The sequence below is a fragment of the Taudactylus pleione genome, unplaced genomic scaffold (assembly GCF_031769625.1).
Source record: "Taudactylus pleione unplaced genomic scaffold, aTauple2 ptg000352l, whole genome shotgun sequence".
Taxonomy (NCBI): domain Eukaryota; kingdom Metazoa; phylum Chordata; class Amphibia; order Anura; family Myobatrachidae; genus Taudactylus; species Taudactylus pleione.
Genome location: NW_028284753.1, coordinates 13824969 through 13849424, shown reverse-complemented (window position 1 = coordinate 13849424; position 24456 = coordinate 13824969).

Here is a 24456-nt window from a genome sequence, read left to right as displayed (position 1 = left end):
CACAGGGAAATGACAATCACAATGCTTATGGATGGTCTTAAAGACACTCTAAAGTCCAGGGTTCAGACCTCACTTCCTGGTTGGAGGGGAGTTACGGTAGACACACTCAGGGAATCTGCAATTGAACATGATAAAAACATCCTTAGGAAGAGAGAAATGCAGAGCGAGAAACTAATGGCTGTTAGTATTCAAGCTCTGGAAGGAATGCAAATAACACCGCAGCACTCTTATCACACACAGCCACAACACACTCATCCCATACAACCTCCAAACCCTTATCCCCATACACAACCACAATCTTTTCACACTCCCCAACCCACACAACAACAACCTTTCAATACACATCAACCACGAAAGTGTTATAGATGAAACAAGGATGGGCACATAAGTAGGTTTTGTAAAGCTAAACAGTGGGAAACCCCAAACCAGGGAACACCGAAATACCCACAGAAGGGACATCCACCACCGTCAGGACAATTCCAGCCATCACCTGCTCACTTTGTAGCAGTGAATGCTTTGCTGGAAGAAGATAGTCAGCTCTAGGGGTCAGGTCACGCCTGTAGTCTACAGCCAGTCAGGTTAACTGGGAGTACTAGGGAAGAACCTGTAATGATGGTTGATGTAGCTGGTACTAAACATTCTTTTCTTGAAGACACAGGGGCAATCAGATCAGTGATAAAATCTCCATTTAATTTACAGGTGACCAGCAAAACAGTACCAGCAATGGGTGTAACGGGTAAAGTGCAACATTATCCTTTAACCAAATCTGCAGAGGTTACTATCGGTCCATTGCATACCAGGCATTCCTTTCTCCTGGCAGCAGTGGACCCTACTAACCTACTGGGAAGGGATTTGTTATGTAAAATGGGGTGTGTCATTTATTGTACCCCTGATGGTATATTTTTAGATATCCCAGAGAGAGTTGCGCACGAGGTGAGGGATATATTGGACACTCCCCAAAGGTTAATGTTTCACTCTACTGTTTCAGATAAAAATTAATCTCAGGTAGAGCAGATGTTATCTCAAATACCAGGTTCACTTTAGACCAAAGATGGACAGGACACTGGATTGATGGCAAATGTAGCTCCCATAATGGTAAATCTAAAAAGTGGTAGGCAAGCTCCAAAAATTCCCCAGTACCCGTTAAAACCAGAAGTAGAGATCGGGTTTTTTCCCATAATTGAGCGGTTACTACAACAGGGAATTTTAGCCTGTACAGCAAGTGTAGCCAATAGTCCCATTTTTCCAGTGAAGAAGGCTGGGGGAGGGGCTATAGGTTATTACAGGACCTTAGAGGGGTTAATAAGGTAGTTAAGAGCCAATTTCCCGTAGTGCCAAATCCAGCGGTCATTCTCATACAGATCCCTCCATCTGCAACTCATTTTACTGTCATTGACCTCTGTTCTGCCTTCTTCTCTGTCCCTCTTCATCCTGACTGTCAGTACCTATTTGCATTTACATACAGGGGGGTACAATACACATGGACACGATTGCCCCAGGGCTTCATAGACAACCCCAGTATCTTCTCCCAGGCCTTACACAACTGTAGACAATCTTTTCAACCTGTCAATGGATCTTTTCTAATACAATATGTGGACGATTTGTTGTTGTGCTCTGATTCGTTTATGTCATGTTTAAATGATACTAAACTTTTATTGCTTCATCTCTCATAGACAGGACACAAGGTTGCTAAGGACAAATTACAGCCATACCAGACCAGGGTTAAATACTTGAGACACTGTCCAGCCCAGGGGTTATGACATTTGACTAATGACAGGATACAGGCCATACAGACCATGACACTGCCGCAGAACCAACAGCAAATCCGTACCTTCTTGTGCATATGTGGATACTGCAGATCATGGATCCCAGGTTTTTCTATTTTGGCTTTACCATTGCAGGACTTAGGCCCTCATTCAGATGCAGTCGCAAGAAGTGACAGCTCGCTCTGAATGAGGGCGACCACTTGATTTTTCTAGTGCGGCCTCCTGGTCGCTAGCTAAGCTGTGGGTTACTATCTAGTTTAAATCAATTAAAGAAAGACAATGTAATCTGGAGAATTGGGACATACCCCTAGTGAACTGTCCTATGAACTACAGCGTACTACAAAGACCAAGAACCAATGGAATTATGTTTGTCTGTCTACATTGTTGTTATCATGATCTGTTAGGGTATATAGCCTGTGTCCCAGTCCCAGTTAGTAGCCATTCTCATGGATGACAACAGACCTCCGGATTGATGACTGTAACTGGGACCAGTGCGCCTGCGTATATATTGACTGTACCTTGTTTATGTATAATCTTTTGCGCTAATTATATTTAGATCACAGCGTGTAACTAAATGCTTTTTATGTGAATAATAACTTTTTGTGCTTTGGAACCACACTCAAAGTCTGGAAAGCAATTATTTCTTGTGCGACTTACAATGCTAAATAGCGACATTTAGGGTGAATAGATAATTAGGTATTCATAATACCTATTAAAGAATTAAAATTTTTACAATTTTCTATCTGTGCGCCATATAAGACAAACCTTTTCTTTCTCTCTCCTTGTAATTATTATAGTATTCTTTTGTCGATTGGCAGCACCCCTATTCTCAATTTCAATAACATTTATGATAATAAATACGGGGTCATTACAAACAGTACTATGAAATGTGTGCAGATGTTTATATTCCTTTGTACTATACAAAAAAATCAATAAACATTTTTTTTTGTGTGCATGTTAGCCACACCTGGCTGTCACAGGCGTAGGTGCTGTGCTTGTGTCTGTCAAGGGCTGCTGCCCAAATAAAAAAAACAATTTTTTTTGTGTGCGTGATAGCCACATCTGTCACTGTCATCAGCGTAGCTGCGCAGGGGTACTGTGCTGGGGCTGCTGCCCCCCCCAAATTAAAACATTTTGTGTGTGTGGTTGTGTGCATAGCGAGTATGGAGGTGGAGGACAGTCACATGACCAGAGAGCAAGATCCACATACCAGTCTTGTAGCTGCTGGCAGCAGGCATGATGACGATGCAAGGCTGTCAACGTCATCTTTGAAGGCCGATGTACCAGGGCTTAAGTCAGGCCAAAAAGTCAGGCTAAGAAAATCTACTTTTACCATGTTAAAGCAAAAAAAATGTAAAGCTAAGTCAGCTTTAGAGAAAAAAATTGGCAATATGCCATTCACTACACAAAGTGGCAAGGAAAGGATAAGGCATTGGCCTGTATTTATGATGACTGATGGTTCTAATGATAATTTAAGCCCCTCTGCTAGTAGGGGAGGTACAAAAAAAATAAAAATTGTTAAGACGAGGTAGACACCGGAACCAACTGTGTGCTCTGAAAAATCACAAATCCCAGAGGAGAGTCGGAGTGTTTCTGCTGTTGCCATGTGTGAGCCTGACCTTTCTAGTAATACTGTACTTGAAGAGGATCCTCCTTCCACCATTTGTGTGCCTTCTCACGTAGAAATTGAGGATACTTCTGTGGAATTGCACGAGGAGGATGAGGAGGATATTTATCTAGTTGGCGATAACAACAAGGATGATGAGGATGTTGATGGTGAGGATGTTTGTGTAAAAACTGTAAATCAGGCAACAGTCGTTGCACATTGTGGGAAAAATCCCATTGTTGCCATGCCTGGGCAAAGGACCAAAAAACCCACATAATTTCCACCCAAATCCGGACAACCTTTTTCAAGCCATTTGTAACCATTGCCAAGTAAAAGTGAGCAGAGGTAAGGACTGTAACCATCTAGGAACCTCCTCCCTGTTACATCACTTGCAGAGCATTCATCAAATTGAAAGGGGTATTTCAAATTCAGAAACTTTGGGGACAAAAAACCTAACAACAATCAGTCCAGTGTCACCTAGTTGCTCCCTTCTATGTGGATCCAAGCCACTGCAATCTCCACCACCAACACCTGCATCAACATCAACATCCTCAATCATGATTGGAAGTAGTCCTGCATCCAATTTCAAAAGTATGACAGACTCCTCTCCTATCCGTGATTCCTCAGAAAGATCCTTGAGTACTACGTCTGTTGCTGCTGCTGGGGGTGGATCTTTATCCCAGAAAGGGACCAAGAAGTCTACTACAAGTAGTAAATTAAAAAAACAATTGACTATTAAACAGTCCTTTGATAGAGGAAGTAAGTATAACAGCTATCATCCAGTTTCAGAGCGGATCACTGACGCCATGATGGTTGTACTAGTATTAGATGGTGAAATAGAAAATGAGGATGATAGTGTGAAGGAAGTGCAAAATGAGGATGAGGGGGAAATTTGTGTCCTATCTGACGCTAATGAGGATGTTGATGATGAGCATGTTTGTGTAAATCAGCCACCAATGGCAGCAGTTCTTGCTCATGATAAAAAGAAAGCTGGAAAAGCCACGTCTTGGGTGTGGAATTATTTGAATTCAAATGTTTGTTTTTTCAAACAGTTGTGAAGGCATCTTTTCCATTTGTAAAACCAAAATTAGCAGAGGAAGGGACGTCAACCTGCTAGGTACGTCCTCACTGTTACGTAATTTGCAGCGAGTTCATGCATTCAATTATAATAATGTGTAAATTAATAACAAGCAGTCCAGTATCAGCTACCAGCAGTTTGGACAAGCACATGCAAGCTCCACCACCAACACCCTCACCATCAACCTCCTTCTTAATAATTGAAGGTAGTCCTTCCAAAAAATGTTTTGTGGGGGCCCAAACAAACCAAGGAATTCAGCCACAAAAGTGACAGTCCTAGTGGCTAAAGTGCTTGGTTTGTTAAACTGTGTATGTCCTTTTTAATATCCCACATAAGAGTGGGTGTGAGGGACAATTCCATCTTGCACCTCTTTCCTTTACATTTCGGGCATTGCCGACTGACATTATTATAGTTTATTAAACTGCCATCCTGTCTGCCACTGCTGTGTGGCAATGTTTCATAGATGTCCTATATTTTTTATTTTTATAAACTGCCGTGCGTTTTTGCTGCTGCTCTGTTCCTTACTTTAGCCAGCCAGCTCGCTGCAGCCTTTGGCCTGTATTGGTGAAAAATAGTGAAATCAATATTGTGAGCTGTGAGGTTGTTAAAAATGCCTAGAAATGCCTGAAAATGATTGTTATTAAGGTTAATAATACTGTAGGAACAAAAACAGGCCCAAATTATGTGGTTTTAGCTGTTTATATCATTTTTTGGGAAAAATACAGATCTGAAACCAAAAACAAAACCTAAAAACATACACCAAGGAAAAAAATCCAAAACCAGATTCAGATCCAAAACCAGGGGAGATCCATATCCAAAACCAAAACCAAAACACGGGGGTCGGCGCACATCTCTAGTTTATATAATTTTTGGAAAAAATACAGATCCAAAACCAAAACCATAAAACAAAACACTGAGGAAAAATATCCAAAGCCAGGGGAGATCCAGATCCAAAACCAAAACACGGGGGTCGGTGAACATCTCTAATACGCGTAGCTCCTGGGCGTTCTTTAGGTTGCTGATATGTGTTTTTTTTTTGGCCTGCTGCCATTTTGTTTTTTATTAGGTAATATTAAGTGTGTGGGTGTGTGTGTGTGTGTTATATTGCATTCTTCATTTACATATGAAGATACTATATATATTTTAATAGATTCTTATTTGCCCAAAAAATATTAATCTGTGTGTGTATATACCGTGGTCGAAGTGGACGGTTAGCGTGCCTTGAGCCAGATGTTTAGGCGTGCATTTTCCAACTGAAGTGCCGCAATGCTATCAGCGCCGTGCTAAACTAAAAAACAGTCTCGCGTCCAGCACTGTAGTTGGATTTTTACTTGCATGATCAGGAGGGTACGAGCATAAATCCTTTAGTTGTACTAAAAGCTCAGGATTACACACTGGTAGGTGGCAGAGGTACAATTCCAGACTCTGCATCGTGTACTGGATACTGCAGAAACCTACAGGCGGTGGTTCAGAGGCTTTGTGCCATTATCTGATTCTGCTCATCCCCTTCCTTTAGCCGACTTCCATACACCCCAACACATTATCTAATTCCTCCCACCTTTTCCATTATCAGAGTCCTCTCATTCACCTCCACCACCTGTCTCCTTTCATCTCCCTTCAAAACCTGACAGATCAAACAGCCTCCATTATCTGGCTTCTGTCTCCATGAATAACTTACTCCCCACTCACTCCACTGATTCCTCCCATCCCCTCCCTTATCTGACACCTCCAGCCCCCTCCCTCACCAGATACCTCCAGCCCCCCTCCCTCAAAAGATACCTCCGGATCCCTCCCTCACCTGACACCTTCGGACCCCTCCCTCACCAGACACCTCCGGACCCCTCCCTCATCAGACACCTCTGGACCCCACACTCACCATACACCTCTGGACTCCTCCCTAACCAGACACTTCCAGCTGGCCTTGAGTCTGCAGCGGCCAGGCATTCATCACATGCGAGTGGGTGGGCAGGGGTGCCGGGCCACAAGGCTTGACTCTGCAGCTTTGATGCTGCAGAGTCCTTCTGTAAGGAGACAGCTCCCGAAACATGCAGACGGGAGGGTGGATGGAAGGACGGGTAGCTGGCAGCGGCACACTGCAGACTCGAGGCCAGCCTTTTCAGAGCTCCAATGTCATGTCATCACCGTGCGCTCGTGCACCAGAGGCCCAGAGGGTTGATTCCAATTGGTGCTTACACAGGGGAGGTGGAGCTGCATACTTTGGAGGTCCTCCCGGTCAGTCTGAGCGGCGTTACTGCCGCCCTGATTCCCAGCCATTAAATACTTTATAGAAAATGTGAAATACACGACAGAGGCAGTTTTGCCTATGCTATAGGGGTCAGGGCGGAGCGCCCTGTGCGATTGCACAGGTTGCCTGCCCCTGCCCCTAGAGAGAGAGAGAGAGATTCAGACACATTTCTTTTATGACAACATATTTTTATATTGTAACTCTAGAGAGTAATAATTAATTTATAACCTGTAATTTATACATTATCTCATAGGACAACAGTGATGATAGCAACTGAGAATTGGTCATGCTATATGGCCACCCTCACCCCAAATACCCACCTCCCCTGCACCCTCTTCTAAATATTCCTCCTTTCACTCCCCTCAACCTTTTTCCAACCATTCCTCCCCTCAACCCGGTTCCCCTCACTTTCCTCAACCCGCTTCCAGTCATTCCTCCCCTCACTCCCCTCAACCCACTTCCAGTCATTCCACCCCTCCCTCCCCTCAACCCACTTCCAGTCATTCCTCCCCTCACTCCCCTCAACCCACTTCCAGTCATTCCACCCCTCCCTCCTCTCAACCCACTTCCAGTCATTCCTCCCCTCCCTCCCCTCAACCCACTTCCAGTCATTCCTCCCTTCACTCCCCTCAACCCACTTCCAGTCATTCCACCCCTCCCTCCCCTCAACCTGCTTCCAGTCATTCCTCCCCTCCCTCCCCTCAACATGCTTCCAGTCATTCCTCCCCTCACTCCCCTCAACCCACTTCCAGTCATTCCTCCCCTCCCTCCCCTCAACCTCCATCTATTCCCCAAATTTCCTCCCCTGACCAACCCCATTCCCCACCACTCCTCCCCTGGCCAAGCATCTGATTCATCTTCGGGGTCAAACTGGTCTGCATCTTCCCAGGGAGGACCTGTGGATGAAGGTACATGAAATACCAATAAAACATTGACACACATATCCAAATCATGATTGTATTTGCAACACTTACATTTAAACATGTATGGGGAAGGGAGACATTTCACACGACAAGCCTGTTTCAGTTAACATTTAAAAAAATCCAGAGCAGGCTAAAGGCTGCTTCGCAAATGTGATTCTTGCTATCAGGTTAATTCTGCTGAAGGTGTCTGAAATCCCCTGCTGCATTTGCAAAGGCACCACTGTCACATAACTTGCAGTGCTGGGTTTATCATAGCGACCACAGGTGGGTGATGGTTTCAATAGTAACTTTTGTTTTATAAAAAAGTTATTTTTATTATTTTTTTGTTTACATTTCAGATGTGCCACAAGATCCTTTTGCCAGTGTGCTCAGGAGGGAGGGAGAGGGAGAGAGGGAAAGAGAGAGAGAGAGAGAGAGAGAGAGGGAAAGAGAAAGAGAGAGAGAGAGAGAGAGAGAGAGAGAGAGAGAGAGAGAGAGAGAGAGAGAGAGAGAGAGAGAGAGAGAGAGAGAGAGAGAGAGAGAGAGAGAGAGAGAGAGAGAGAGAGAGAGAGAGAGAGAGAGAGAGAGAGAGAGGTAAATATATGTATACAGGTATACATATAGATATTTATCTTGCAATATATATATATTTTTAGACATGTTTAGAATATATATATATGTGTGTGTTTCTAAAATACAAAAACGATATTTACAACAAATAGCACATTAACAGGCCCCCCCGCCCAAAAAAACCAACAACTTTCAATACAACTAATACCTCATTAATAGGATCAAAGTTCCAATTAACATTCACTGTATAAGCACAACAAGCAACCAGCAATCGCACATTGATGAGTATAGATTAGTTCTACCAATATCCTGCATATGGGTTCGATGATTCACAGGGTGGCCGATGCGTCTACTACTTCTCCGGACTACTCAGCCTGTACATAGAGAGAGGTGGGCGGAATTGACTTTTTTCGCTGGGTGTATGTAGCTTTGTGCTGTAATCACCATGCGTAAGCATGATTAGCATATAAATGCACGCACAGGGTACGTGCGAACGCAACATTGCATTGCTTGCTGAATCAGGCCCTAAGAGATGAGTGGATCTTTGTATATCTTCTGAATATATAAACCTTATTATGCTTATACCTAAGTTTATATTGTTTATCAATAAACTGCTGTTCAGTTATATAATCTTATAAACCTGATTATTTGTGTTTTTTTATCCTGTCATGGCCCATTTTTAATGATAGAAAGTATTAACGCAGTGTTAACAAAGTTTTATCTTATTACAGTAGCTCTGTTGATTTGTCTGGCAGATATCAAGATGTTTAGGCCTTTTGACACTCCAGTGCAGGTTCTGATGTTTAATCCGGAAGCTATTCTACCACGCTGAACCTTTTGAGCAGCTTGTATCTTTTGAGTGCATGGTTCTCAGGTTCTCAGGACACAAGTGGTTGAAAATGGATGCCCCACTTTTCAAGAGCTTTGGTTATATTGTTACTTCATTTATTGAGAAGAGTTGGCTCCAAATCATGGTATATTCACAATTTAGATTACGCATATGGAATAATGTACTACAATGTGCTTTTTTTACAAAAAGTAATGTCAGACTTAGGCTTTGTCATATGGACTCTGTGTGTTTGTTCCAATTGTAGCAACTCAGTTGTGAGGTTGAGGGCCAGTTTTTGAAACAGACCATCTAAGTAAGTGGAGTTAGATGTTGTTAGTACCAAAAGTCAAAGGACACTAGTGGCCTGCCACCAACACTCATTAGGCCACTGATTGCTGGCCTACCCAATAAGAATCCTTTACAGAACCCAGCTAGAAATGACATAACACCTCTCTCAAGTGTTACTACCAACCCCTAGAACAGATGACTCATGCGGGAAATCATCAGCCAGCCAATATAACCTGCTCAGTGCACTCCTCCGCATTCGGTATATTTTACTGCCGGCCGATAGAGGAGGAGATCCCAATCGTCCTAAAGGTAAGTATAAACTAATCTAATTTTACCCCCTAACCCTCTTTTAGGGTACCTAACCCTAACCTCCCCCCTGTGCCTAACCCTAATCCCCCCTCTAAGTGCCTAAACCCAACCCCCCCTTCCCCGCTGCCTAAGCCCCCCGATCTCCCCCCCGGGGTGCCTAACCCTAACCCTCCCTCCCCCTAGCCTAACCCTAACCTCCTGGGGGGGGCCTAACCCTAAGTCCCCCCCCGGGAGCCCCTAACCTAACCCTCCCCCCCAAGGCTGTCCGTGTCTTGCATCACTTCGATCGGTAAAATGACAGGCGTCTAGATTTAAACACCTGCCATTTAACCCTCGCAGGGATTAAGTAGTTGGAAAGCTAGCTGTCGGCATTACCGGTTTCCTGAATGTATACCCACTCCTCCAGTGCCTAAGAATCAATTGTGTTCTACATAGGTGCTTCTGCGCTAGAACTACACTCTCCAGTATAGTTTTCTTCCAGTGTTGTTTGAACTCTGGTGTTTGGTTTCCTTGACAGCAGTACATCCATAAGCACATTTACATCTGCGGTGTTTCCAGGCAGAGTCCTCATACTAGTTAAGTACTCTGTTGCTTTCACAGTGGGAACCAACTACACTGGTCCACAACCTGGCCCTTCACTGATGTAGCAGGTATTCTCTTTCCCTTACTTGCTATTATAAACCTTTCTATATTTCTTTCCCTTTAGTGCCTGCACCCAATTTAACATCTATGTTCATACTCAGGATTACACACAAATAGGTTACATAGTTTATTTTATTGCAATTCTCTGTTCTACTGAAGATACATTTGTTTAATGAGCAATGCATTAGACTAACATATTCAGAATAACATTCCCACATGAATGAAATCATCACAATATTATTCTATGCAAATTACATACAAATAACCAATAGCCTGTTTTCTTTAAAGCTTTAAAGAGATTAACCCTCTCATATGCTGTTCCTAAATTCCCCTTATTAGTCAATGTGAATGGCCATGCTTGTTGGTGCGCATATTAGTAGAGTAGTATGCATTTAAGTAGTGCAGCAACAACTGTCACTTCACCAGCTGCCAATGGCACCCCTTCACTGCCAGGGATACTGCAATAGTTCATAGTCCTCCCAATAAATGATCCCACTGTCACAACTGTAATCATTAAACCCCTGCATATATATTACATTAAACCACTGTGGCACACTATGCATATTTATAAATATATATAAAAACTATATACAGTATATACTATTTACATGTTTAAAGCTGCTTATTTTAATATTGCAAGGTATTACATTCTCCCCCTGGTGCTCAGGTACTGAAACAGATATACTATGCATTTTCAGATCCAGAGCACCATTGTTTTCTTTACATAACTTGATGTATTACATTTCCTGTTTCTGCATAACATGACCAGTATTCTCAATCATCCTAATTCTAGTAAGTACTCCCAAAATAGGGCCATGAATTTACATAATATGGCTGTATTACCCTTGGTACTTCTACAGGTAATCCTAGCTTTTCATAAGTAAATATCATAGGAGGTTTTCGCTCTCATACCGGACGGTCACTGAGAGTCCTTACTGGTTCAAGAGAGCTTTCTATTTCCAAGACTACTGGTGAATCACTAAATAGTGATCTTTCTATTACATCCCCTGCACTTGAAATTCTCTCCACATTTCTACCCTCCTTAAAACCATCAGATGGGCCTTCTTCAGGGTCATCTATATCATTACCAGTCTGGTAATTATACTTTGTCAAAGGAGCTTTATCATCTAACAATGGGCCGAACTATCTTTGTAATAATACCCTCCAGTATTATACTTATAGCTATCCTCCCCCATAATCACCATTTCATTATAAGGGAGTGTGTCTACAGATATAGGTTGATGTCTACGTATTCTGTTCTTCTATTTATTATCTTCCTTCTCACACGGCTGTTGAGCTTCTTTACTGGCTTAGGTATCTGAATTTCACATCTGATAGGTAAAAGATTTTGGTGATGATATGTCACAATAGGTCCTGATCCATTCTCTAATCTTAACCGATAAACAGGAAGGTCTGATAGTTTTTCAACAATGACATATGGTTTCTCCCTCCATCTGTTCAATAATTTCTTCCTTTTAGCCAGTCCTATCTGTTGCAGTAGCACTCTGTCTCCAGTTTGCAATACATGCCCTTTCACATATCTATCATAGTAAATCTTGTTTCTTTCTCCAAATTTCTGTGAAATTTGACTAGCAAGTTCATATGCTTCCTTTAGCTCCATTCTTAATCGTTGTACATATTTGGTATGGGGTCAAAAAGAAGTTTTGTTGGCAGAAATCCCCAAACTCACATCAATGGGTAGACGAGCCACACGCCCGAACATCAGTACATAAGGAGAGTACCCAGTTGACTCTGTTTTTGTGCAGTTGTATGCATGCACTAGCTGTCTCAAGTACTTACTCCACTGATGTTTGGCTTGAGGATCCAGTGTACCCAGCATATCTAGTAGTGTTCTATTAAATCTTTCTGGTTGTGGGTCACCTTGGGGATGGTAAGGAGTTGTATGTGACTTGGTTATCCCACAGCATGCACAAAGTTCATGTATCAATTGACTCGAATTCTCTGCCCTGATCAGTATGTATTCTTGCTGGAAATCCATAATGAACGAAAAACTTGTCCCACAACGTCTTCGCTACAGTAGTGGATTCTGATTTGGTGTGATATAGGCTTGGGCGTAACAAGTAAAATGGTCTGTTCTAACTAAAATGTGGTACGCTTTCCCTGATGGCCCTTCAAAAGTAAGAAAATCTAGGCAGATTAGATCTAAGGGCCCTTGACTAGTAATATTGACCAATGGGGCTCCATGCTGTGGTAATGTTTTCTATAATATGCAATTTCCACAATTATTGCAATGTTGACTTACTTCTTGGTCCATGCATGGCAAAAAGAACCGATCAGAGATTAGCCCAAATGTCTTATCCACTCCAAGATGGCCATGTTTGTCATGAAGAGCCATCAAAACTAGAGGTCGATATATCTGAGGCAGTATCAATTGGAGATATGCCTGTCCATGGGCTTTCATTCGTCTTCTGTACATTAACCCCTTTTCACAATTAACTGCTGTCACTGTTTTAATAATATCTTTGACTCTTTAGAGAGGTTACTAGGATCAATTGAAGGATGTTTGTTTTGGATTATCTTCCAAACAGGACCAATTACAGGATCTCTCTGCTGCTCCAATTTCATTTGTGCGTAAGATATTTTAGGTAATCCATCCAATTCCATAGTAGTAAGCCAACAAAAGACTGGAGGAAGGACTTTTTCAGAGACACCTAAGTAAGTTACTGCTGCCACGCTAATTCCACTGTTACTTTGCACACACTGATAGGTGCTCCTAATTGAAGAGGCAGGAACTTCCACCCATTCTTCTCCTCCTGATTCACACTGACCTGGGATACGGGAAAGATTGTCAGCAATCAATATTACACCTGTGCGGTATTTTAAACTAAAATCATAGATGCTTAAAGCGGCTAACCAGCGATGCCCTGTGGCATCTAACTTGGCACTTGTATGGATGTAAGTCAGTGGGTTATTGTCTGTATGTACTTCCAGTTTAGCTCCATATAGATAGTCATGCAATCGATCAACAATTGCCCATTTCAAAGATAAAAACTCGAGTTTATGTACAGGATAATTTCTTTCACAAGAAGACAGTCCTCTGCTTATATAGGATACAGGGCGACATCCATTATCACGCTGGTATAGTACTCCTCCTAGCCCGTCAAAAGAGGCATCAATATGCAATATGTAGGGCAACCTTGGATCAACATAAGCTAGCACAGGCCCTTTAGTGAGGCTGTCTTTTAGTGCTTGAAAAGCTTTCTCAGAGGCATCCGTCCACCGTTCCCCAAACTCCTCTGATGATCGATAATAAACTTTTGGAGCTACTCGTTTTTTCTTGCTCATAGGAGCATAACCTTTGGTGAGATCGGTGAGGGGCTTGGCAATCTTAAAATATTAGAGTACAAATTTTCTGTAGTATCCACAGAAGCCTAGGAATGATCTGAGTTATTTTTGCTTCTTTGGTTTAGGCCAATTCATTACTGCCTCCACCTTTGATGGATCAGTGGTAATTCCATCCCTGCTTACTATATGGCCTAGATACTTAACAGTTGACTTACAAAATCTGCATTTATCTAATGACAACTTAAGTCTTCTGTTCCTCAATCAGTCTAACACCTTGCTGAGTCGTTGGTTATGTTCCTATAAAGTGGTTCCAAAAACAATGATACCATCTAAATAAACAATCACTTTGCAATAATTCATGTTACCAAGTGTTTGCTCCATGGTTCATTGAAAGGTTGCAGGAGCTTCCTTAATTCCTTGAGTCATCTTGAGGAATTCAAAGAAACCCAATGGGCAGATTAAAGCTGTCTTATTTCTATCTGATGCATGCATTGGTATAATGTTCTGTAATTTGTGGATTCCACATAGTGATCTATGCATAAAAACATTCACCTCATAAATATATGAAATAGTGTATTGCTATTTATTAATTTAAAAACAGTTTTGCTGCTACTTTATTTCCTAGTAAGGTTATAAAAAGTATGTGGCAAATGTACACCATGCATAACTCACATAAATCTTCAAAATCCCTTTAGATATACCTTAACCATATTATTCTACATAAAGGAATAATCTTATAGTTCAAAGAAACCACTTTGTCTCAAAATCTACGTTGAGGCCTAATGGGACCAACGTACGTAATTCAAAAATGGTTTTCATCTCCAATTGTGCTAATTCACCTTCCACATAATTATTCCTCCAATTGGGGGTAAGCACCTTAATGCCATAAAAAGATCTTAAGTTGCCAATATTACACTCATGTTCTTGTTTAAAATGTTTTGAGACATTGTGTGTTTCTAAACCTCTCTATGTTTCTGCAGTGTTCACCTAATCTGGTTTTGAGCATTCTGCCTGTTCTCCCAACATATTGTTTATTACATGAACACTCCAGTAAATATATCCAATTTTTGCTGTGGCATGTAATAAAGTCTTTTATGATGTAATTTATGTTGGTGGTAGTCGACTTATACTCAGTAATTTTACTAGAAGAGCTTTTACATTGTTTGCACAGTATACACGAACCGCACCGAAAGAAACCTTTTGAATGTATCTGTTTTTTACCCTCTGGTTTGGTTACTACACTCCTAACCAACTGATCTTTTAAATTTTGGGCTTTACGATATACAAATTGTGGCCTTTCACCTATAAAACTGTGTAAAACAGGATCATGATTTAAAATTTCCCAATGTTTACAAATGATGTTTTCAACCTTCTTATGTTGTCCATGGTATCTTGTGATAAATGCTAATTTTCTGTCTGAGTTTTCCAATGTGCATCTAGTTCTTGCTTTTAAAATACTATCTCGATCCAAAGTTCCCACCAAGGATCTAACATCTTCAACCTCAATCTCCCTATACCCTTTCGAAATAAATTGAGATTTGAAAAGGTTTGATTGAATGTGGTAGTCTTCTAACTTTGTGCAATTTCTTCTCACTCGATGAAATTGACCCTTTGGAATACCACCCAACCAATTCTTATGATGATTACTGGCATGGTCAATGAAGGAATTACAGTCGGTAGGTTTCATGTAATTCTTTGTTTCGATGGTATTATTTTCTATAAAACTGTAAGATCTAAAAGTGTACTACTTGTTCACTTATATTAAACGTGAGATTAATGCCTTTAGAATTCTTGTTAAGATGTTCACAGAACATATCTAAAGACGCTCTATCGCCTCTCCACACAAATAAAACATTGTCGATGTAACGAATCCAGGACACCAAGCTGTCCCCAAAGTCATGTCCACTCCAAACCGCCAAATCCTCCCAATGTGCCATGAACAAATTGGCATAACTTGGGGCCAGCCTGGTGCCCATCGCAGTCCCCACAGGATGTTGCAGTACCTGGGCCCAGAATTTCTCTTAGCAGCCCTGGAGGTGACAGGCAGAACCAGGAGGGAATAGTGGTTGGGTAACAAGGCCATGGAGGGAGGGAGGTGGTTGAGAGTGGAGGGACAGGAAAGGTGAGGGAAAGAAGCAGATGTTTGGAAAGCAGATTGATGAGAGAAAAAAGGGGGAACAACAAGTGGAGGAGACAAGAGGGGGAGGATAGGGATGGATAAAGTACAGGATTACGTGGACACTGAATAAGGGGGGTGTTTGAAGAAAGGGTGTTCATGCTGTGGACAAGGTAATAAGTGAGATGAAATCTGGAGTGGAGGCTGTGTGATGTAGAGACAGTGTGGATTAAAGTTGTTAAATGTTCAAAAATACAGGTAAAAGAACAGTGCTGCTAATGTATGAGCACAGCTCCAAAAGTGACATATAAAGAGAGGTGTGTGAGTAGTGGGTTCAGGAATTAGTTATTAAACAAATGATTAAAGTGGATAGATGTGATGCAATTGGAAAAGGCAATAAAAATTGAATTTATGTAGTATGAGGACAAAATTACAATGTACCCGAGCTGATCCAGTCCGAAGTGTTATGATCAACAAATATCAATCAACAAGAGCAGCACGCAGATAGGTAAGTATTTGCATTGTCCAAGCAGCGAGTGCAGTAAGTAGTTTACTGGATATGCATACAGCAGAAGATGGTGATTTTGTTAATTCACATAAGTATGTTGCTTGTTGTCGTTCAGAAAGTGTTCTGGGTTTGAGTTTGTTTTCCCTCAGTTTTCCTCCAGCGTAACTCCGACTTAGTTATCAAATTGTAATTACACTTATAATCTGAACACTTTGAATCTTAACATGGACTATGGCAGCCACAGGCTATGCAGCCTTAGTGAGCAGTAATAACTAAAGTGAATGAAATCACCACAATATTATTCTATACAAATTATATACAAATAACCAATAGCCGGTTTTCTTTAAAGCTTTAAAGAGATTAACCCTCATATGCTGTTCCTAAATTCCCCTTATTAGCCAATGTGAATGGCCATGCTTGTTGGTGCACATACAGTATTAGTAGAGTAGTATGCACTTAAGTAGTAAAATCCAGGTTTATAGGGAATTCCTAAAATTAGTCTCTTCTCATCCAATGGGCTTTAGTAGTGATATGCACCAGCCTGTAGAGTTATTCCTGATAATCATTGGTGCAGTGTTAGTAATTATGCCTGAATATAAATACAATAGGCAGGAGTCTATGGTGTCTGAGGGCCAGAATTATAATGTCAGCAATCAATATTACACCTGTGCGGTATTTTAAACTAAAATCATAGATGCTTAAAGCGGCTAACCAGCGATGCCCTGTGGCATCTAACTTGGCACTTGTATGGATGTAAGTCAGAGGGTTATTGTCTGTATGTACTTCCAGTTTAGCTCCATATAGATAGTCATGCAATCGATCTACCTGCTACCTTGTTCGTGGGCCGCTTGTACATGTGGCTGAGCTGCTTCCTGCGAGGTGCTGATCTCCTGACGGCTGCCCTGGGTGTGGAGTCCCCCCATCCTGCTGGAGTGTTGAACTTACCTGGTTGCTGCTTCTTTCCTGGAGTGGCTGACCTGGAGCTCCAAGTGGCCCATACTGCTGTTGCCTGACCCGACACCTCTGCTGTCCCTGGGGAGCCGCTGAATGGCTGGATATACTGCTCTCACTGGAGTGAGCTGCTATTCCTGCAGGCTGTGCGTCCTGCTGCCATTGCCAGTGGGGATTGCCTGGTGTCTGCTTCCCTACAAATTGCCTCGGATCTGTGACTGTATCCATGGATGATTTGGGTGTCCAGTAGCACTATTTTTTTTTTTTTTAAGTGCTGATTCTTCCAACAGCTGCTCTGATTCCCCTGGATGTGGAACCTGCCCACCCTGCTGGAGGGCTGAGCTTACTCCTTTGTTGCCTCTCTACTGGAGCTGAAATCCTGGGACTCTGAGGGATCCACACTGCAGGTGCAATTGTTGCTAATTAGGCTGGCATCTTTGCTGTCCCTGGGGAGCTGTTGACCTGATACTACCCCTCCTTTTGTGTATACCCTCATCCCCCCCCAACCCCTTTTTCCCATCCTCCTGAATTGCCCTTCCTATTTTGGAATAGGATATTTTTTATTTTGAAAGTGTTTACTGCCATCTGGTGGCTTTTGATCATCATCCCATTCTTTATTTTAGTTTATTATGTCCTATTGCTATAGGTGATATTTTCCTATCATTATATTTTCTCAAACTTTCAGTATTTGTATTACTGTTTTATATTTGCTATATATCTGCTTAAATCTTCAAATGGGAATATATATTCCTGTTTAAATTTCTACTCGTATTCATGATTGTGTAAACTCCTATACCCTCTAGTGGGAATACATTATTACAATACTTTTGCTTAGTAATCTATACTGATTTGATGTTTGTTACCTTGTGACTCATCATATATGTAATTTTCTGGTTTAATTAAGATTATTCTTTCTATAGTGGAAATGTAATCTTATGCAACGTTTTGTGGGGAAATAGTGCTAATATATCTATGTGAATCTCCAGTTTTTTCTATTGTATTTCATTGGGAGCCAGATATTTTTCATTGACCTGCTCTGAATATTACTATAATTTATTTTCCTATTCCATTTCTGATTGATGGAAAGATATTTGAGGACGCCCACACATACTCGCACTGATAGAAAGGTGCTTGTTGAGCACTCTGTATCGCCATTTGCAGCACTTAATTGATTTCTGAATTGTCATCCCTATTTACTGAGGGGAAGAGTTGTATTTTATTTGGTGCTTAATTGTCGCCACATACTGGTCATATTGCAAAGACCAAATATATTTCTCTGCTTGTGGATCATACTAGTTTACGCCACACATATCATATTTTGTCGTATCTCTCTGAAGGGATACAGTATATGGAGAAATATCTCTTTAAATTTCAACCTCCATTACCACAGAGAAATCCCTCACGCACAATGGGTAAACCGAATAAAACACCTGCGAAAGCAGGTACTTTACCACCCTCTCCTATAGAGGCTCCTCCCACCGAACCATCGGGTACAAGTGGTGCTGAGTCTATAACCCCAATCCCAGATATAGCTAATACTCTATTAAGTGCTATCATGCCCAAAATTTGAATCACTTAAACCTCTAATTGATGAGAAATTCCAGCAGTACCTGCCACAAATGGAATACAAACTCGATCAATTTGCTCCTAAAATTGATAAAAGGTTAGACAAACTTCAGTCTTCCCTAGATACAGTCTTATCTAGGATATCAGAACATTCTAATAGGCTGGATACTGTTGAACAAAAAACAAATGATGTGGAAGATCAATTACATACTTTACAAAAATCACACGACTCGTATGTGACTTCCCACAAATTATTACTAGAAAAAGTCGATGACTTAGAAAACAGGCACAGACTTAACAATTTAAGATTCATAGGTATACCAGAACAGATTAAAGGCTCTGCATTGTTTGATTATTTAACCAAAACTCTGATTGCAAACTTGGAATTGCAAGATGAAGTGGAGGTACCTCAAATAGAGAGAGGACATAGGCTTGGCCCGGAAAGAGATGGTCCAGGAAATAGGCCGAGACCTGTGATTGCGAAATTTCTGGATTTTAGAGCTAGGGAAAAAATCCAAACCGCTTTTAAAAGACAGAGAAATTTAGTGATTAATGACCAACGTATTTTGATTTTCCAAGACTTCTCTGTCGCAGTTGCGCAAAAAACGCAAAGAGTTTTCCTCAGTCTGTAAATTTGTAGTGGAAAACAACAAGAGATTGGCATTACTATAGCCTGCAAATTAAAAGTCTCTGAAAACGGCCAAACACTCCTATTCGACAATCCCGAAACTGCACGCTCACATTTCCTCACGAATTCCTCCCCCGAAAGTTCACCTGGCCATTCTAGATCAGATTTCACTACTAAAACTTAAAGATGTTATACTATTAGTAACATATCCTTAACAGATCTGAAATGTATAAGGGTAAAATATGAGAATTAATATTATGTGGTTTTGAGAATGAGAGATTACATTTTGCATTCTCCCTTTTGTTCTATTCTTTTTTATTATTAGAATTATTGTTTATTGGAATGTATTTACCAATGTTTGAGAGATTCAATCAGACATGGTACAATAAATTTTTGGATAGGAAAAGATACGAAAAAGTATTGAAGTATGTACTATATTTACAGTTCTGCACAGGCGCGCTAATGTTTTGTGTGTTGGGCCCGGGTCCTATTTTTCTTTTAATGTTTACACAGTTAATTCTCCCTGATGGCTGGGACAGGGGGGATTTGGTTACTTTTGAATTGCATCTTTTATGTTTACTCATTGGTAAAGAATTTGGATGACAACTCCCACATTGACCACAATGTCTCTAGATTCCCATCAGTCTCAAAACTTTAAAATTACTACCTGGAACGTGGGGGGGGGTCTCAATACGCCAATTAAGCGTAAAAAAAAAATCATAATGTAATTGAAGAAATTAAAACCTGATATAACTTACATTCAGGAAACACACTGGAAACGGGATGGAGATTCCACTTTAAAAGCACGCTGGATAAATTAATGTATATCTTCCTCCTATCGTACTAAAACTAGAGTTGTAGCTATTGTATTCGCTACTCACATACCATACACCATACTAAATTCCATCATGGACCCAGAGGGCCGTTATTTATTGATAGATGTTCAAATTTATGAAAATAAATACACGTTATTAAACTTGTATGCACCTAATACTGACCAACAGGTCTTCTTTCGATCCATCACATAACTCTTACATAGTACAGTTAATTATAATAATTGGAGGTGACCTGAATAATGTGGCCAACTCTAAAATAGATAAATTGCCAGCTCCAACAAACCCTTTAGATGTACATTGGACACATGTTCCGCAATTTATAGCTGACCATAGCTTAACCGACGTTTGGAGACTAAATAATGCTACGGACAAATCCTACACTTTTTATTCTGCAGTTCATGGGTCCTTCTCTCAAATAGATTACTTGCTACCTTCCGCAACACTCCTCTCGGATATAATATCTACATCAATAGGAGATATTGCAATATCTGACCATGCACCAGTGTCGATAACTTTGGATGCAAAATTGACTCAATCACGTCCCTTTATTTGGCGATTCCCATCATATCTATACAACTCTGAACAATTTCATAAATATTTAATGTCCAAATGGACAGAATTTATGGATGACAACCTGAACCATTGGGATACACCCATTTTATTCTGGGAAACGTCCAAAGCAGTCTTACGGGGACATATTCTCTCTTATATAGCAAAAGAAATAAAGGTAATAAGCTACATCATGCAGAATTACAACAGACTTTACGATTAGCATTAGAAGATTATATTTCCCAACCCACAACAGTTAACCAATCAGCATACCTAGAAGCGAAACAGCTATTAGATAGTTTTATGCTAACTCAAGCACAAATAAAACTAGATCACACAAAACAAAAATATTTCAAATGGGGCAATAAAATAGGCACATTATTGGCGAATATGACAAAAAGCTTTAAAAGGCGACATTATATACAGTAACTACCATCAGAGGTACTCAAGTACTGCTTACAAAAACCACTGACATTACTAAAAAATGTCAGCAATATTTCACAAAACTATACACGGCAGATGACTATGATCCTGCCTTGTTGAATAAAATACTAGATGAAGCAGCACTACCGTGCTTAACACCCCTACAACGTGAAGAATTAGAAAGTGACATTACAGAAATGGAAATATCCACTGCAATCTCGACATTACATTTAAATAAATTCCCGGGACCTGACGGTTACTCGGCAGAATATTATAAAATTCTACAACACGAGATTGTTCCCTCGCTATGTGTTCTTTATGGCAAAATTAGGGAAAATAACTCTTACTACCCAAGTTTTAACCAAGCATACACAAACCAGGGAAGCAGCAATTACAATGAACAGGGGCACTAGACAGGGTTGCCCTCTGTCACCCATGCTTTTTAAGTTGGCATTAGATGAGAATTTTGCAAAACTGGACACAATTTAAGGGACTCACTATTGGCATAGAGACTGTAAAACTGTCGGCATTTGCAGATGATGTCCTTTTATTTATTTCGGAACCTCGGAGAATACTTAACCAATTGATAGGGCGAATATCGGTGTCGGGTTTCAAGGTAAATTTTGAAAAATCAAAGTCACTTTATTTAAAGAAGGGATATGCAAGGCCGGCTTGGTTTAGAGAAATTCCTATTGAATGGACAACTAAATCTATCACATATCTAGGGATTCAATTACCTAAATATCTGAATAATTTATACGCCATAAACATGAAACATATTCTGTATAGTATCAGGAATGACATAGACAGATGGAAACATCTTAACATCTCTTATTTGGGTCGAGCTAATTTAGTAAAGATGATCCCATTTCCAAGGCTCCTTTACCCCCTTCAATCTCTTCCCATCCTATTAACTAAAAAGGATACATCTGAAATACAAAAAATGATGCGCACGTTTATATGGAAAGGTGGAAGGGCAAGGATTGGTATGGTGAGACTTCAACAACAAATCAAATGGCGGCATCAATATGCCGAACGTCAATGCTTATAGTCATGCTGCACACCTTCGTTATTTAAGGGATTGGATTCACAATAAAAGCCAATATGCCAACACAACTTTGGAAGCAGCATTCCTGGGGAACATTAATATCATATCTTTTTTACACCTACATGATGAGGATATTCCAGAAACAATTCAAGTTAACCCTTTATTGATGACTACCAGAAAACTATGGCATATTCTACGTCACAAACACATATTAAACCAATATTTCTCTTTACATCATCCACTCATACATAACCCAAATTTTCATCAAGGGAACGCTGGACATCCCTTCACCTTATGGCATAGACAAGGTCTCACCTCAATCCGACAGTTTATGGATAGTGTCTCAAGAAAACCCTTAACACTGGCTCAAGCAGAAAACAAATATCCTATAGTTAATATATCACCCTTATCCTACCTCCAAGCCCAACATTATATAGCTAAGCTTTCTAAAACACTTGCACCAAATGACTATAACAATGATTCAGATGATTTGCTTATGACAGAAAATCCCCAAAGTAAAGCAATTTCGCAACACTACTCATTTTTACGTACTTCATTAAACTATGACACTCAAAGCACAGGTATGGCGCAATGGAAAGAATATTTTCCTTCTTTGACCATAGACCACTTTTTACGCTCATTTGAGCAATCGACCAAGTTAGTGCCAGCAACATCTTACACAGAACTCTTTTTAAATGTGTTACACAGAACCTACCTCACCCCTCATCGAAGATATGCAATGGGATTGCTAGAAACTTCTAATTGTCTTCGTTGTGGAACACCAGATGCAGAATTAATGCACTGTCTTTGGAGCTGTCCAATAGTATGAGGTTTTTGGGTGGTGGTGGGGAACTATGTCAATAGACATTTGGTGAATTACCTACCATTAACGCCTGAATGGGCAATATTTGGTATCACACCTAAAGAAAACAAAGTACCAAGAGGTGTTAAAAAATTGTTAATTATTATATCAGTTGTAGCAAAGAAATGCATTTTGCAAATATGGCTACAGGCTACTACACCTACCTTAACTATGTTCAAGGGAAAACTTTTTCACATCTTCCGAATGAAGAGGTTGGAAGCCTCGTTGCAAAAAAAGGTTTACGGAAACTTTTTTGCCACTTGGGAAATCTATATTGAAACATTGTCCCAACCATTAAAAGAACAAATAGGGAAATGTTTTAAAAACACACTTTGGTATGAAACATGTATATGTGCGGGGGTCCCCCCAATTTTATTTTAAATATCAGATTAATAAGGAGTTATGAGACGATTCCGAGGACCTGGGCTCACCCTGACGTATTTATATCGCTTTGTATATAATTTTGCAGTAATATGCTGATGACAACATTTGTGGATCAAGTATGTCAAGGTTATGTTATTGTCTCTGTACAAACTTTGTATGCCTGTGCACTATTTGTATTCTTATAGCTATGTTTATAACTATTATGCTTCAATAAAGAAATTTAAAAAACCACTGTCTGGGACTCACTGGCAGTTGGTGTGACTCCCCTATTTGAATTTTGGACTGTGGTGCAGCCCCCGCCACCAATTATAAATTACCAGGGAAGTCCAGGACCAGAGCATTGCGTCTCTCCTGGAGAGGGTCATGTTGGGAGGTATGTGTTTGCATTTATCATCTACAGTATGTGTGTGTGTATTCTGATACATTTGCTGTCTGTTTTGAACTCCAGAGTTATTGCAATATACTCCATGTATTACATTGCATGTTATGCGCTGTACCCACATTGCCAACATATCCGTGCCCCTTATTGGACGTATGCGCTGTTCCCACTGTGCCAACACCTCTGTGCCTCACATTTCATGCTACGTGCTGTACCCACAGTGCCAACACATACAAGTATCTCATTACACGCTATGGCCCCCACACATTCGGGGCCCCCACATTGTGGCAAACGTACCCTCTCTGCCCAGCTTCAAGTCCCGACATCAGTGACAGCACAGTCACTGCTGGACCATGGCCGATGATAGAAGCCCTGCTCCCCTCGCTAACATACTGCCGCGATTCGGGGGTGTATGCGTAGGGGCGGAGCCTAATGCTGTGAATTGCTACCCCCATCAGAAGCCTGCCTGATGCTGCTACTGCAAGTCTGCAAAAATAGGTTAGTGTGTGTGGCTGCGTGCTCTCTGTCCCTTCCTGTCTCTCTCTCACTCTCTCCCTTTCTCTCTTCCATCTTGTCCTTTCTCCCTCTCTCTCTCTCTCTCTCTCTCTCTCTCTCTCTCTCCCTTCTTTTCTGTCTCTCTCTCTGTCCCTCCCTCCCTCCCTCTC